Source organism: Panthera pardus, unplaced genomic scaffold (genome assembly GCF_024362965.1).
Source record: "Panthera pardus isolate Hobbes unplaced genomic scaffold, ASM2436296v1 HiC_scaffold_12, whole genome shotgun sequence".
Lineage (NCBI taxonomy): Eukaryota > Metazoa > Chordata > Mammalia > Carnivora > Felidae > Panthera > Panthera pardus.
The window spans coordinates 89025826-89037423 of NW_026526677.1; positions in this window are offsets into that span (position 1 = coordinate 89025826).

Sequence of the window (11598 nt, forward strand, 5' to 3'; positions counted from 1 at the left end):
TGGAGGCTGATGCCGGTACAGCTCAGCTCTAGCTGCAGTTTTGTGGCCCTTGGTCACCTGCGTCCAGGAGGCTGGGAGCACCCACCCTTAACCACATATTAAAACAATGTCATCGACTGACTCGCTGTCTGTTGTTTCAGACGACCAGCTGTTCCCGCCCTCACCACCTCTCCACCACACCACAGCCTTTCCCTCTGGGTAATTGGCCCCACCCTCGCCTCTTCAGGAAACCCCAGCCAAGCTTCACCTTGCTTCAGTCCTTCCAACCCTTCAGTGATTCCTCTTCGCCGGCATTTTTCTTTGCCACCCCTCTTCCCAAATATGTGGCACTTAATTATGGCTGTCTTAAACTGTGTTAGTGGTTCATGAATATGTTTGTGTATTTCAGCTCTTTGAGCTTCTATGTACCAACTATATTTACTCCCCCAGCCCCTGTAACAGTTAGAAACGTCACTGAGCTTGGACTTGAATGCCCCAGGAATAAAAATTGGGATCATAATGCTTCTATTGCAGGGGTTTTATAAGATTAAATGAAATCATGTATACCTGGCACAGGGTAGGAGCTTGGTAAATATTAGCCGAATCTGAATCCTAGAATGTAAATTCCAGGCATCCCCCCTTCTCCTACACACATTTTTCTATTTTCCCCAGCACCTAGTCCTCTCAGGATAGGGACATTTTTTAAAATGTTTTTTACTGAGGGGGCTGCCTGGGTGGCTCAGTCAGTTAAGCATTCAACTTCAGCTCAGGTCATCATCTCGTAGTTCATGAGTTCAAGCCCGGAGTCGAACTCTGTGCTGACAGCTTAGAGCCTGGAGCCTGCTTGGGATTCTGTATCTCCCTTTCTGCCCCTCCCTGGCTCACTCTCTGTCTGTCTCTCTCAAAAATACATAAAAAACATTAAAAAATTTTTTTATAAAATAAAATGTTTTTTATTTGTTTTTGAGACAGTGCGTGCTGCGGAGGGGCAGAGATACGGGGACAGAAGATCTGAAGCGGGCTCGACACTGACAGCAGCAAGCCTGATGTCGGGCTCGAACTCACAAACTGAGAGATCGTGACCTGAGCCAAAGTCGGACGCTCAACTGAGCCACCCAGGCACCCCAGGATAGAGACATTTAATAAATGCCAACTGACATGCCTTGATTTTCTGGATACCTTTTGGGATCTGGCATCCTTAGCAAAGGGGTAATTTGGGGCACCAACAAACTACAAGGCAATGAGACGGCACCTTTGATAATTAAGCTGCTGCATCCTATGACCACCCCCCGCCCCCAGGTTGGGAGGGGGAGAGTGAACTGCTTTCAGTGGCAGATTCGGGGCCAAGGCAAGCCAGATTGCAATGAGCACATTGTGATGCTCCTCCTTGTCACTATAAAGGACCTTTCTCCAACTCTTTCCTCTTTCTCATCTGATCTGCTCTTACTTTCAGCAGAGATGGGGACATTAATTCCTCCAGAGGTGTTAACTGATAAGGCAGCACTGATAAGGTGGGAACTGATAAAGGCTTAAGGACCCAGCCTGACTTGTTTGGCCAGCCCTTCTACCACATCTGCACAAAGCAGCTTCTAAAACTTGGAAACTCTTTGCAGGCCCAGAGGAAACCTTTCCGTTGGGACAAGATGGGTAGGGGGAGGCGCAGCGAGAGGGGCTGATCCTCCCCAAGGCCAGGATGGGGATGGCCGAAGCTCAGATGCAGAGGGAGGTTTCTTGGGCAGGAGTGGTCGGGGACACCTCACCTCCTCACCCTGATTCTTCTGGTCCTTACATGGCATTGCTTAACCTACTGCCAGGAGGCCAAACCACACAAACTCAGTCTTACTGGGCTTCTCTCAGCCTCTAAAATCACCTCACTTCTCAGAAGCTTTCCGGAAGGGTAACTTTCAGCAATCTGACCGGTCCAGATAACCCTGCCCACTTATCCTTTTAATCCCCGAGTACCAGATACTTTTTGCACACCATTCTCATTCTTGCTAACAGGGTACTTGCACAACCCTGAGTGAGCGCCCCTTCACACCTCACACCCTGGGTGCCTCCTTTGTGTTGCCCTAATCCCAGGTATTCAGAGTTGCTAGATGGATAGAAATGCAGACACTCCTCGCTTTTCAATTACTCTGGGACATTTAAAACACATCCTGATCACTGCTTTATTTGGTCCTCATTAGAACCATACTAGAATTTGGAATCTTTGATTCCTAGTCCAGAACTTCCCCTCCATTCCATGCTGTCCCCAGATGCTCAAACCCAGTGGTCTGTGCATAAGAGATACACTTAACCAAAGAGGTACAAAATTGACATTTTTGAAAAAGTTTGTTTATTTTATGAGAGAGAGCGCAGGGGAGGAACAGAGAGGGAGAGAGAATCCCACGAGGGACTCCATCTCAGGAACTGTGAGATCATGACCTGAGCCGAAATCAAGAGTGGGATGCTTAATTGGCTGAGCCACCCAGGCATCCCAAATTCAAATTCTTCTTAAGAGTGTTCTCGTGTTTTAAAATATCTTTCAAGGAGACAACACATGGGGGTTTGGGTTTTCACCCATGGTACTCAATAAACCAGTAACAGTAGCTTGGGAAATGATGGCTTGGCCAGCCTGGGTGTTTTCTCCCACCTAACCTCCCCATGTCAGCCACTGATGGTATCTACCCACCTGAACATTGCTATGCCCAGTAGGGAAGGACGGGTGGAAGGTTCATGTAGCTATTTAAAAGCTGTCTTGGAAAAGCCTTTCTGAACTGATGGACCAGTTCTGTTAGATCTGGTCCCACCTCACCAAACCAGTTTTGCTTTGGACCCAGACGCCTTCTATCCCCAGGTCCAACTCTATCCCATTCTCAAGGCGGTGCAGACGCAGGTAGGCAAGAAAGAAACTGGATCACCTGTAAATCTCGCTCTCCTCTTCTTGGTATTCACTTTATCAGAAGTGAGACCTTAGGGACCCCAAACCCCAGCGCTGCAAATCTCCTCTCCTCTTTTATCCTACCAGGTTATTTTCCTTGTTTTCCTCACATGTATTCCAGACCTCCTTCTGGGGTGATGTTGTAAAGCCCTGTCCTTTAGTAGGACCCCGGTCACAGTATCTCTTGCTAGAACCTGTTGAGGAGCTGGCCTCTGCTGGTACTATCCTGAACTACCTGCTGGGGTCCTGAGCCAACCATTCAGGTCACCTGGTATAGCTGTGGCCTTCCTGATGGCAAACAGTCATCCCCACTGTGTCTCCACAGTCTGCCCCAGTCAATGACTGGAGTGATGCCTGTTTCGTAAGTTCTCCTCGTAGCCCTGGTTCCTAATTTAGACTGTGGGCTCTTCTTATGGGCCAGGGTACTGCTGAGTTCATGTCTGTCTTATCCGTGGCCATTTAGATCCAGCTGACTACACGTCATAACCTGCTATTTCTTGAGAGCAAGACTCAAATGGTAGCACACATTTGAAGCAAGTTGCTCAAAGCCCACTTCTATCCACCCCCCCACCCCCCACCCCCGCCTTGGCTTTCTATTCTGACATTAATTTCTGTCTTTGGAACTGCCCTAATCTGGCAGTCTTTCTAACTTTTTCATCCTATTTGGACCTGGCTTTCCTCCCCAATTTCTAGCCAGCTCACCCTTCTGCCTGGTATTTCCATTCCTTGGTCTGTGTTGTACTTCTTAGTCCCTCAGAAACACACATTCTTTCTCCTGGCCAGCCATTTCAGGCCCCAGCCCATGGCTGACTTGCCTTTATGCACTGAAGAACTAGAGAGAGAACAAGACTCTTTTAATCTTGGCCTCATTTTTTCCCCCAGTTTCCTCCCTCTCCTCACAGCCATGTCTGTTCATTGTGGACTATTTTAAAAACCATAGCAAGGATGCAACCGCATATCCTGGTGTGTGAGTGTGTTTTAAGTTTATTGATTTATTTTTGAGAGAGACAGAGACAGTGTGCACAGGGGAGGGGGAGAGAGAGGGACAGAGAGAAACTCAAGCAGGCTCTGTGCTGACAGGACAGAGCCTGACACGGGGCTTGAACTCATGGAACTGAGAGACCACGACCTGGGCCGAAACCAAGAGTGAGACACTTAACCAACTGAGCCATCCAGGTGCTTCATGTTGTGTGTGTGTTTTTAAAAATCAGTCCTGGGGTTCCTGGGTGGCTCAGTCGGTTAAGCGTTGGACTTCTGCTCAGGTCATGATCTCGAGGTTCGTGAGTTCGAACCCCGCATTGGGCCCTGCGCTGACAGCTCAGATCCTGGAGCCTGGAGCCTGCTTTGGATTCTGTGTCTCCCTCTCCTTCTGCGCCCCCTCTCCACTCACACTCTGTCTCTCTTTCAAAAATAAATAAACCTTAATTTAAAAAAAAAATCAGTCCTAGAGTCAATTATTTACTTGTCAAACTGTAGATTTTGATTTTGGGGTGAGGAAACATACTCACCATATGTGTATGTGGCAGAGAGGGACACATCAGATATCCTATATACTCCTCCACGTTTCCCAGCCTCCCTTGCAGCTAGAGGAAGGCTATGTTCACATTCTTACCAATGTATGGCAGTGTCTCCTCTGTCCCTCTTTTCGCCTGCACGGACCTTGATAGCTGCATGTTGAGATGGATCTCTGAGGTCTCTGATGAAGAAATGACCCCACTGACCCACTTGGGATTTTACATGAATAAGAAATACACTTCTAGTGTATTTAGTCATTGCGATTTTAGATTTTGTCATCACAGCATTGCTTCACATTACTCTGACTAAGCAATCTAGAAACCCTAACCAAGTGGGGGTTTATTCCTGCTTCCACCACCACCCAAGAAATGCCTTTTAAATAACAAAATTTATGCAAACCATATGTGTTTACTATGGAAAATTACAAAATACAAATAAACTAAAAAGAAGAAAGTAAAAATCATCTATAATCCTGTTAGCTAGAGATAAGTAACTGTAAGAATTTTGGTGTCTATACCTTGTATTTTTTTCTAAGTGTATGTAAATGTATATTTACATATTATTCTGAAGTCTGCTTTAATATTTGACAAAATATTCTGTACATTTTCCCAAAGCAATAAAGATTACTCTAGAACACAATCCTTAATCATTGCCTAGCTTTGCATTATGGCTCTATCACAATTTATTTCTTGTTGGAGAGTCTACTATCTTCCTCTGCCTAAAATTGCTTTGGTAACATTTCTGCTCCTTTTCTACATGTTTTATCTCTTACTTTCCCTCCCACTCACAGACTGGCTCTTAATCATCTACATTCATAAAATGCAAATGAGACAATCCAAAAATAATTAGACTGGCCATGAAACTCACAAGGTGATATTTTTGGATGTGGAAGGAAGAAGCAAAGTTTCTGCAATGTATTCATCCTCTTAAGTATTATTATTGTTATTCTTATTCTTATTTGCTTGGGAAATCTTGGTTTTTATTCTCTGAGTAGTAACAACTGCCTAGGAGAAAGCCAAGGAGATGTCAGGATGCAAACGAAAAGGAAGCTGTTTAAATTACGAGTGGGTTTGGCAGCAAGAAACGAAAAACACAACAAACTTTAATTAACAGTAGCTTAAACAAGCAGAAATTTATTATTTCACTCTTGTATTTAAGTATGGAGGTAGGCACTCTACAGGGTATCATCAAAGATCCAGACTTCTACTTGTTCTCCTGAGCCTTTTTTTTCCATCCTCAAGGTCATCTCACAAGGTCCAAATGGTTGCTTTAACGCTAGCCATCACATCTACATTCTGTCCAGAGCAGAAAATACGAAGGAAGGAGAAGAAATTGCCACTCTTTGAAAAAGCACTTTTTTAGGAAATTGAACATACCATGTCTGCTTAGTCACTTGGCCAACTTTAGATGCACGAGAGGCTGGGAAAATGTAGTGTTTATCTTCAGTGTCTCTGTGCCCAGATAAAAATTGAGGGTGCTGTTACTATAGAAGAAGGTGAAAATGGGTATCAGATATTGGGAGACAACCAGACATCTCTGCCATAAGAACCCCCGGGTGATTCATAAGTATCAAAAATCTTCTAAAGCAAGTAATCCAATCATGGGTAGTTTAATTGAGTGTAACAATACAACTAGTTCATTCCCTCATAGAGGAGGATCCAACTCCAGGAAAATATCAATTACATCAACAATCGATGTAATCGAACTCTCACCGTGAACAGATGGGCTAAGTAAATACACATTCAAGTGTTTTAATCCCTGCTGGATTTCTGAAATCAGCCAAATCCTTCTGGATGAACATGTGCTAAAGGAGAGAAGAACTGATAGCCTCTTGAGCATCTTAATTAGCACCTGGGTTCATCAGAACGGTGTTATATCATACAGCAGGAGCTGAGAGCTGCAGATTCAATGGCACACATAGGTCTAATTTCCAAATCCCTCAAATAAAGAAAGTAATGTATATATATATAATCATACATACTATATGTATAGTATATATGTATAGAGTAGTCCATGTGTGTAGATATATAGATATATATATATACATATATATATATGCACACATACATTCCAGCCAATATATATATATACATGTATATATATATATGTATATATATATATGTATATATATATATGTGTGTGTATATATATATATATATATATGTGTGTGTGTATATATATATATATATATATATATATATATGTAGGATACGAAAGCCAGTTGCCTTCACACTTCTTTGCCTTTGCTCTCGTGGCTTCAACTGCCTAAAACCCCTTGTCCCTTCTCTTAAGTGAAAAAATCCTGCTCTTCTTTCTCATGTTTTTCTTCTTTCTCATTTTCAAGGATACTATTCAAATATTTACTTCTCAGGATGCCTGTTCCTTGACGTTTGAGTTTTGTGGTCAATTCACTCATCCATTCAGCACATGCCAGACACTGTCCTAGACACGGGGTAAGCGGAGCCATGGGTGAACTAGACAAGTTTGTGTCCACCAACCACATATAACGCTAGTTAGCTTGGCTAGTGTTGCACTTCCCCCATTGTGCTGGGCTGCCTGTCTGAACAAAAGATAGGGAGCTTCTGAGGGCAGAAAGTTGGTATTTTAATTAACACATACTTAGAGAGCTCTTCTATGTGCCAGCACTGTTCCATCCTATGTGTATTAGGTATAGTGACTCTTTGAAGTCTTATAATAACCCCATGAGTTATATTTTCATTATTATCTTGTTTCACAGATAATGGAGAGGTTAAGTAACTTGCCCAAGGGCACACAGCTAGTAAGTAAGGAAGCTAAAATGAGATCCAGGGAGTCTGGCTCTAGTGTGCATGCTTAACTAATATGCCGTGCTTTATTATTATTCACCCTATCTGCATTCCTAGTATTTAATAGGATGCTTGGAATGTAGTAGATACTCATTAAATTTGTGTTGAACGGAATTGAGCTAACTGCTCGTCATTGGGCATGCTGTCCTCTAAGGCATGATTCCTACAAAGATAAAGAAAAGATATTGGACTGGGAGATCTCCGAGATTCCTTAAAACTCTAAATTTGTTTCCATTCACATGCTAAATAATCTTTTAAGTTAGGTCTGGAAGAGATCTTGAGGGACCATCTGATGGAGTCCTGGGCTTTAACCAGGCTTCATCTGTAGCAGATAGGTGACAATTCTGTTAGTTGATCAGGTCTATAATGATGCCCCACGTTTTTGAGTCTAAGGAGTGGATGATTCAGATATTTTATAAATAATATACTACAGCAGGATAGATAGGATATCTCAAAAGTTCCTTCAAAGGGTAGAAAGGTAAAGTACTTTCTTCTTGCATGGACAGTAGTCTTGTAGCAAATATTTTGGTCACATTTTACCTCAGTTTCAAGAGGCCTTGGATTACATTCTGAACTGCTTATGTTCTTGTAATAAAATATTATAATGCTTCTCCCATCTCTAATCTTTGTAAATTTGGCTACAAACTATAACTTACCTCCAAAAAACTGCTATAAATTACTCTTTCAGATTACACCATGGCACAGCATTGCTCCCCCAAAGACAGTACCAGACCTTTGACCAACAGCCAGCAAAATCCCCATCATCTGACCAAATGCCAGTTTAGGTCATTATACTTTGGCCAGTCTTCTCCTCCCTGCAGTGTGAGTTGGCGACATTAGCCTTCACCACCCAGCTCACGCTGCCTGTTAATCACTGAATTGGCAGGACTGCCTTCTCTGGTGTAATGGTCAAAAGCGGGCACTGAGTTGGGCTAAAACTGACCGTAGCAGAGAATATTGGTGAGGAGTTTCCATGAGCTTAAATCAACAGTGGTATTGTTTTCTCTGCAGGGCTGAAATCAACAGGGAGCAGGAATGTGCACCATTGTGTTTGAGGATATAATGTACTTGATATGGTTTTGACTATTTGCTTGACTCTGAAAGTCTGTGATGTAATGATTTACCATTTTGCTGAGGCGGGAAGCTTGTGAGTTTGATATAAAGTTCACGATGAGGGGTATCTGGGTCTGTTAAGTGTCCAACTCTCGATTTCACCTAAGGTCATGATCTCATGATTCCTGAGATCAAGCCCTGTGTCTGGCTCTGTGCTGACAGCACGGAGCCTGCTTGCGATTCTCTCTGCCCCTCCCCCCGCCCCCAAATAAACTTAAAAAAAAAAAATAGTTCACAGTGAGTTTCTTCACCTGCTAGTGAGCCTGGCCAACCACTCGATATCTGGGTGTGGCTCCATTTGGGCATCTAATTGATGATATCTTTTAATTTTCTTGACAATCCAATGAGATACATATTATTATCCCAAGTTTACATTTAAGGGAATCATATGTTCTAGTGCTAGTCACACATTTAAAAATATTTGGAGGTCAGCTGCACCTGGCTGGCTCAGTCAGTTAAGCATCTTGCTCTTAGTTTTGGCTCAGGTCATTATCTCATGGTTTCTTGGGTTCAAACCCTTCGTGGAGCTCTGCACTAACAGCACCAAGGTGCTTGGGGGTTCTCCCTCTTTCTCTGCCCCTTCCCCACTCACACTGTCTTTGTCTCTCTCAAAATAAATAAACTTAAAAAATATTTGGAGGTCTAAGCATGTGTCCTTTTTCTCAAGGTTCATTTTGTGGGGAGAAGAGCTGGGGGCAAACTGTAGGTGCAGAGGTGAGTTCATAGCACATTCCATCATCATCACCGCACAAAGACTCCACTTTTTTTTTTTTTTTTAATTTTTTTTTTTTTTTAACGTTTATTTATTTTTGAGACAGAGAGAGACAAAGCATGAATGGGGGAGGGTCAGAGAGAGGGTGATACAGAATCCGAAACAGGCTCCAGGCTCTGAGCTGTCAGCACAGAGCCCGACGCGGGGCTCGAACCCACGGACCGCGAGATCATGACCTGAGCCGAAGTCGGCCGCCTAACCGACTGAGCCACCCAGGCGCCCCACAAAGACTCCACTTTTAATTGACAGATTGATTTCTTCCCTTCACCCCCAATCTCTGCTTTCGTTCCCTTCCTCCATGAATTCTTGTAGATAATATACGAAGTGCTCTGTATGTACGTGTCTGTAATTTACATACATGACATTGTGCTTACATCTCATTCTCTTCCTTGCTTTTTCAACTCATAACTGATTTTTAAAGTGTTTATATTTACTTTGAGAGAGAGAGAGAGAGAGAGAGGGAGAGCGAGCATGGGCACTCATGTGCGAGTGGGGGACAGGGAGAGGATCCTAAGTAGGCTCCCAATGTGGGGCTTCATCTCATGAACCATAAGATCATGATCTGAGTGAAAACCAAGAGTCGGACTGAGCCACCGGGGCATCCCCCAAACTGTGTTTTGATATCCACCTGTGTTACTAAATGCATATGTAGTCCTTACTTTTCAACTCAGAATTATGTTTAATATCCATCCATGTTACTACATGTACATCTAAGTCCAGTGCCTCAAACTGCAGCATTTTATTCCATAGTGTGCATTTGATGGCCCATTCCTCCAGTATGGACACTAAGGTGATTTTATATGTATTTGTACTATATGTATCAGATGGCTTTGCAAGTGGTGATACCTGTCTGCACTAGCAGTGCATACCCATAGCAGTACTAGCAGTGCATACCCATTCTTGACACCATTCACCAAAGTTTTATTTAAATTGACTTTATTTGAATTGACTTAAGTTTTTGGATCATCGGGCAATTAATTGGAAACATCACCAAAAAAAAAAAAAAAAGAGAGAGAGAGAGGGAGGAGTTGAATGAGTTGTGGTCCTCCCAGCCCCCTCCCTCAATGATTTACCTCTCCTGTTCTTCTATACCCCGCCATGTTCCTATTCCTTTCAGGTTGTTCCAAAATCTCTTAGAGGAAAATTTCCCTCTGAACCTCCCCCCCCCCTTTTTTTAAATCAGAGTTTTCATCACACCTTAACAGAATGTTCTCCCTGTTCTCAGCTCTAAATATACAAATTCTTCCTATGTTGTGAGGTCCAATTTAAGACCTATTTTCTCCACAAAACCTTGTCTAACTACACCGTAGTCTACATGTATCTCTTTTCATTTCGACTATACATCCCTCTTTGGGGGGGCTTGTTCATATTCAATTTAACTCTCTGTTGTGTTATATGTCATTTGCAGAAAGAGAGATCAGACAAATAAAACCAGGATGTTCGATCAGTTTCATCCTTCCAGGAGGTCACTAGCTTTGGACCACCGCATTCATTTGACTTAACCTCTCCCAGAACCTGTGAGCGAATCAGATGTTCCCAGGCCGTCATGCTTACCTCCTCCAGTCATTCTTCTATGGGATTATAAATTTTTCACTAATAGAAGAAATAGGTAACAAGCATTACTTCTGCAAAGTATGTATCCGGGAAGTCTTGCAAAATCCCTTTCTCACCAGCTGCATATACCCTACTGCCTCAGTGCATGGGTTAGAGTATGAGGTGGGTCCCAGGTGCACCTGTGTCCCAGTGGGTGCTGTCATCAATGATCTTTCAACAACCACCTGCTCATTCCCTGAATGGCCAAGGGTTCCTAGCAGAAAATGATGTCTTTCCAGCTCTTTCCCCAAATTAAATGAATTGAGAGAAATACCCTTTCTCCCCACAGTTACAACACTATTCCCATTCTTAGTTTTCATACAAAAAAACCCACATTGTACAAACCTTATTAGTTTCTTAACCAAAATTGAGTTTCTTTTTTCTCACAATTGGAACCTTGATATTTTTCAGGATGACATAGATCTAGCTATAAAATGACATTTCCCAGTCTCTCTGGTAGCTAGAATTTCATGTGACAGTTATTGCCATTAAAACGAAAGGCAAACTTACCGTCTAAGATTTTCAGCAATATTCTTTAAAGAGAAATCACTCAGCTGGCACTCACCATTGCCCCTGTCCTTTCTTTTTCTTCCTGCCTAGAATGTGGTCATAATGCCTGAGGGAGCCGTCTTGGTATCATGACGATAAAGACAGCATACTCAAGGGATAACTGAGTGGAAAGATAAAAGGAATCTGTCTCCAATGACATCATGGAGCTACCATACCTACCCTGGACTATTCCTCTAAGTGTTTGTAATGTAAAAAATAAAATAAAATAAAACCTCCAACTTGTTCAAACACTGTTTTTTGTGTGTGTTTTCTATTACGTGCAGTCAAACTCAAACCCTGATTGCCTTTGTTTGTCTTTGACAAACCTTTTC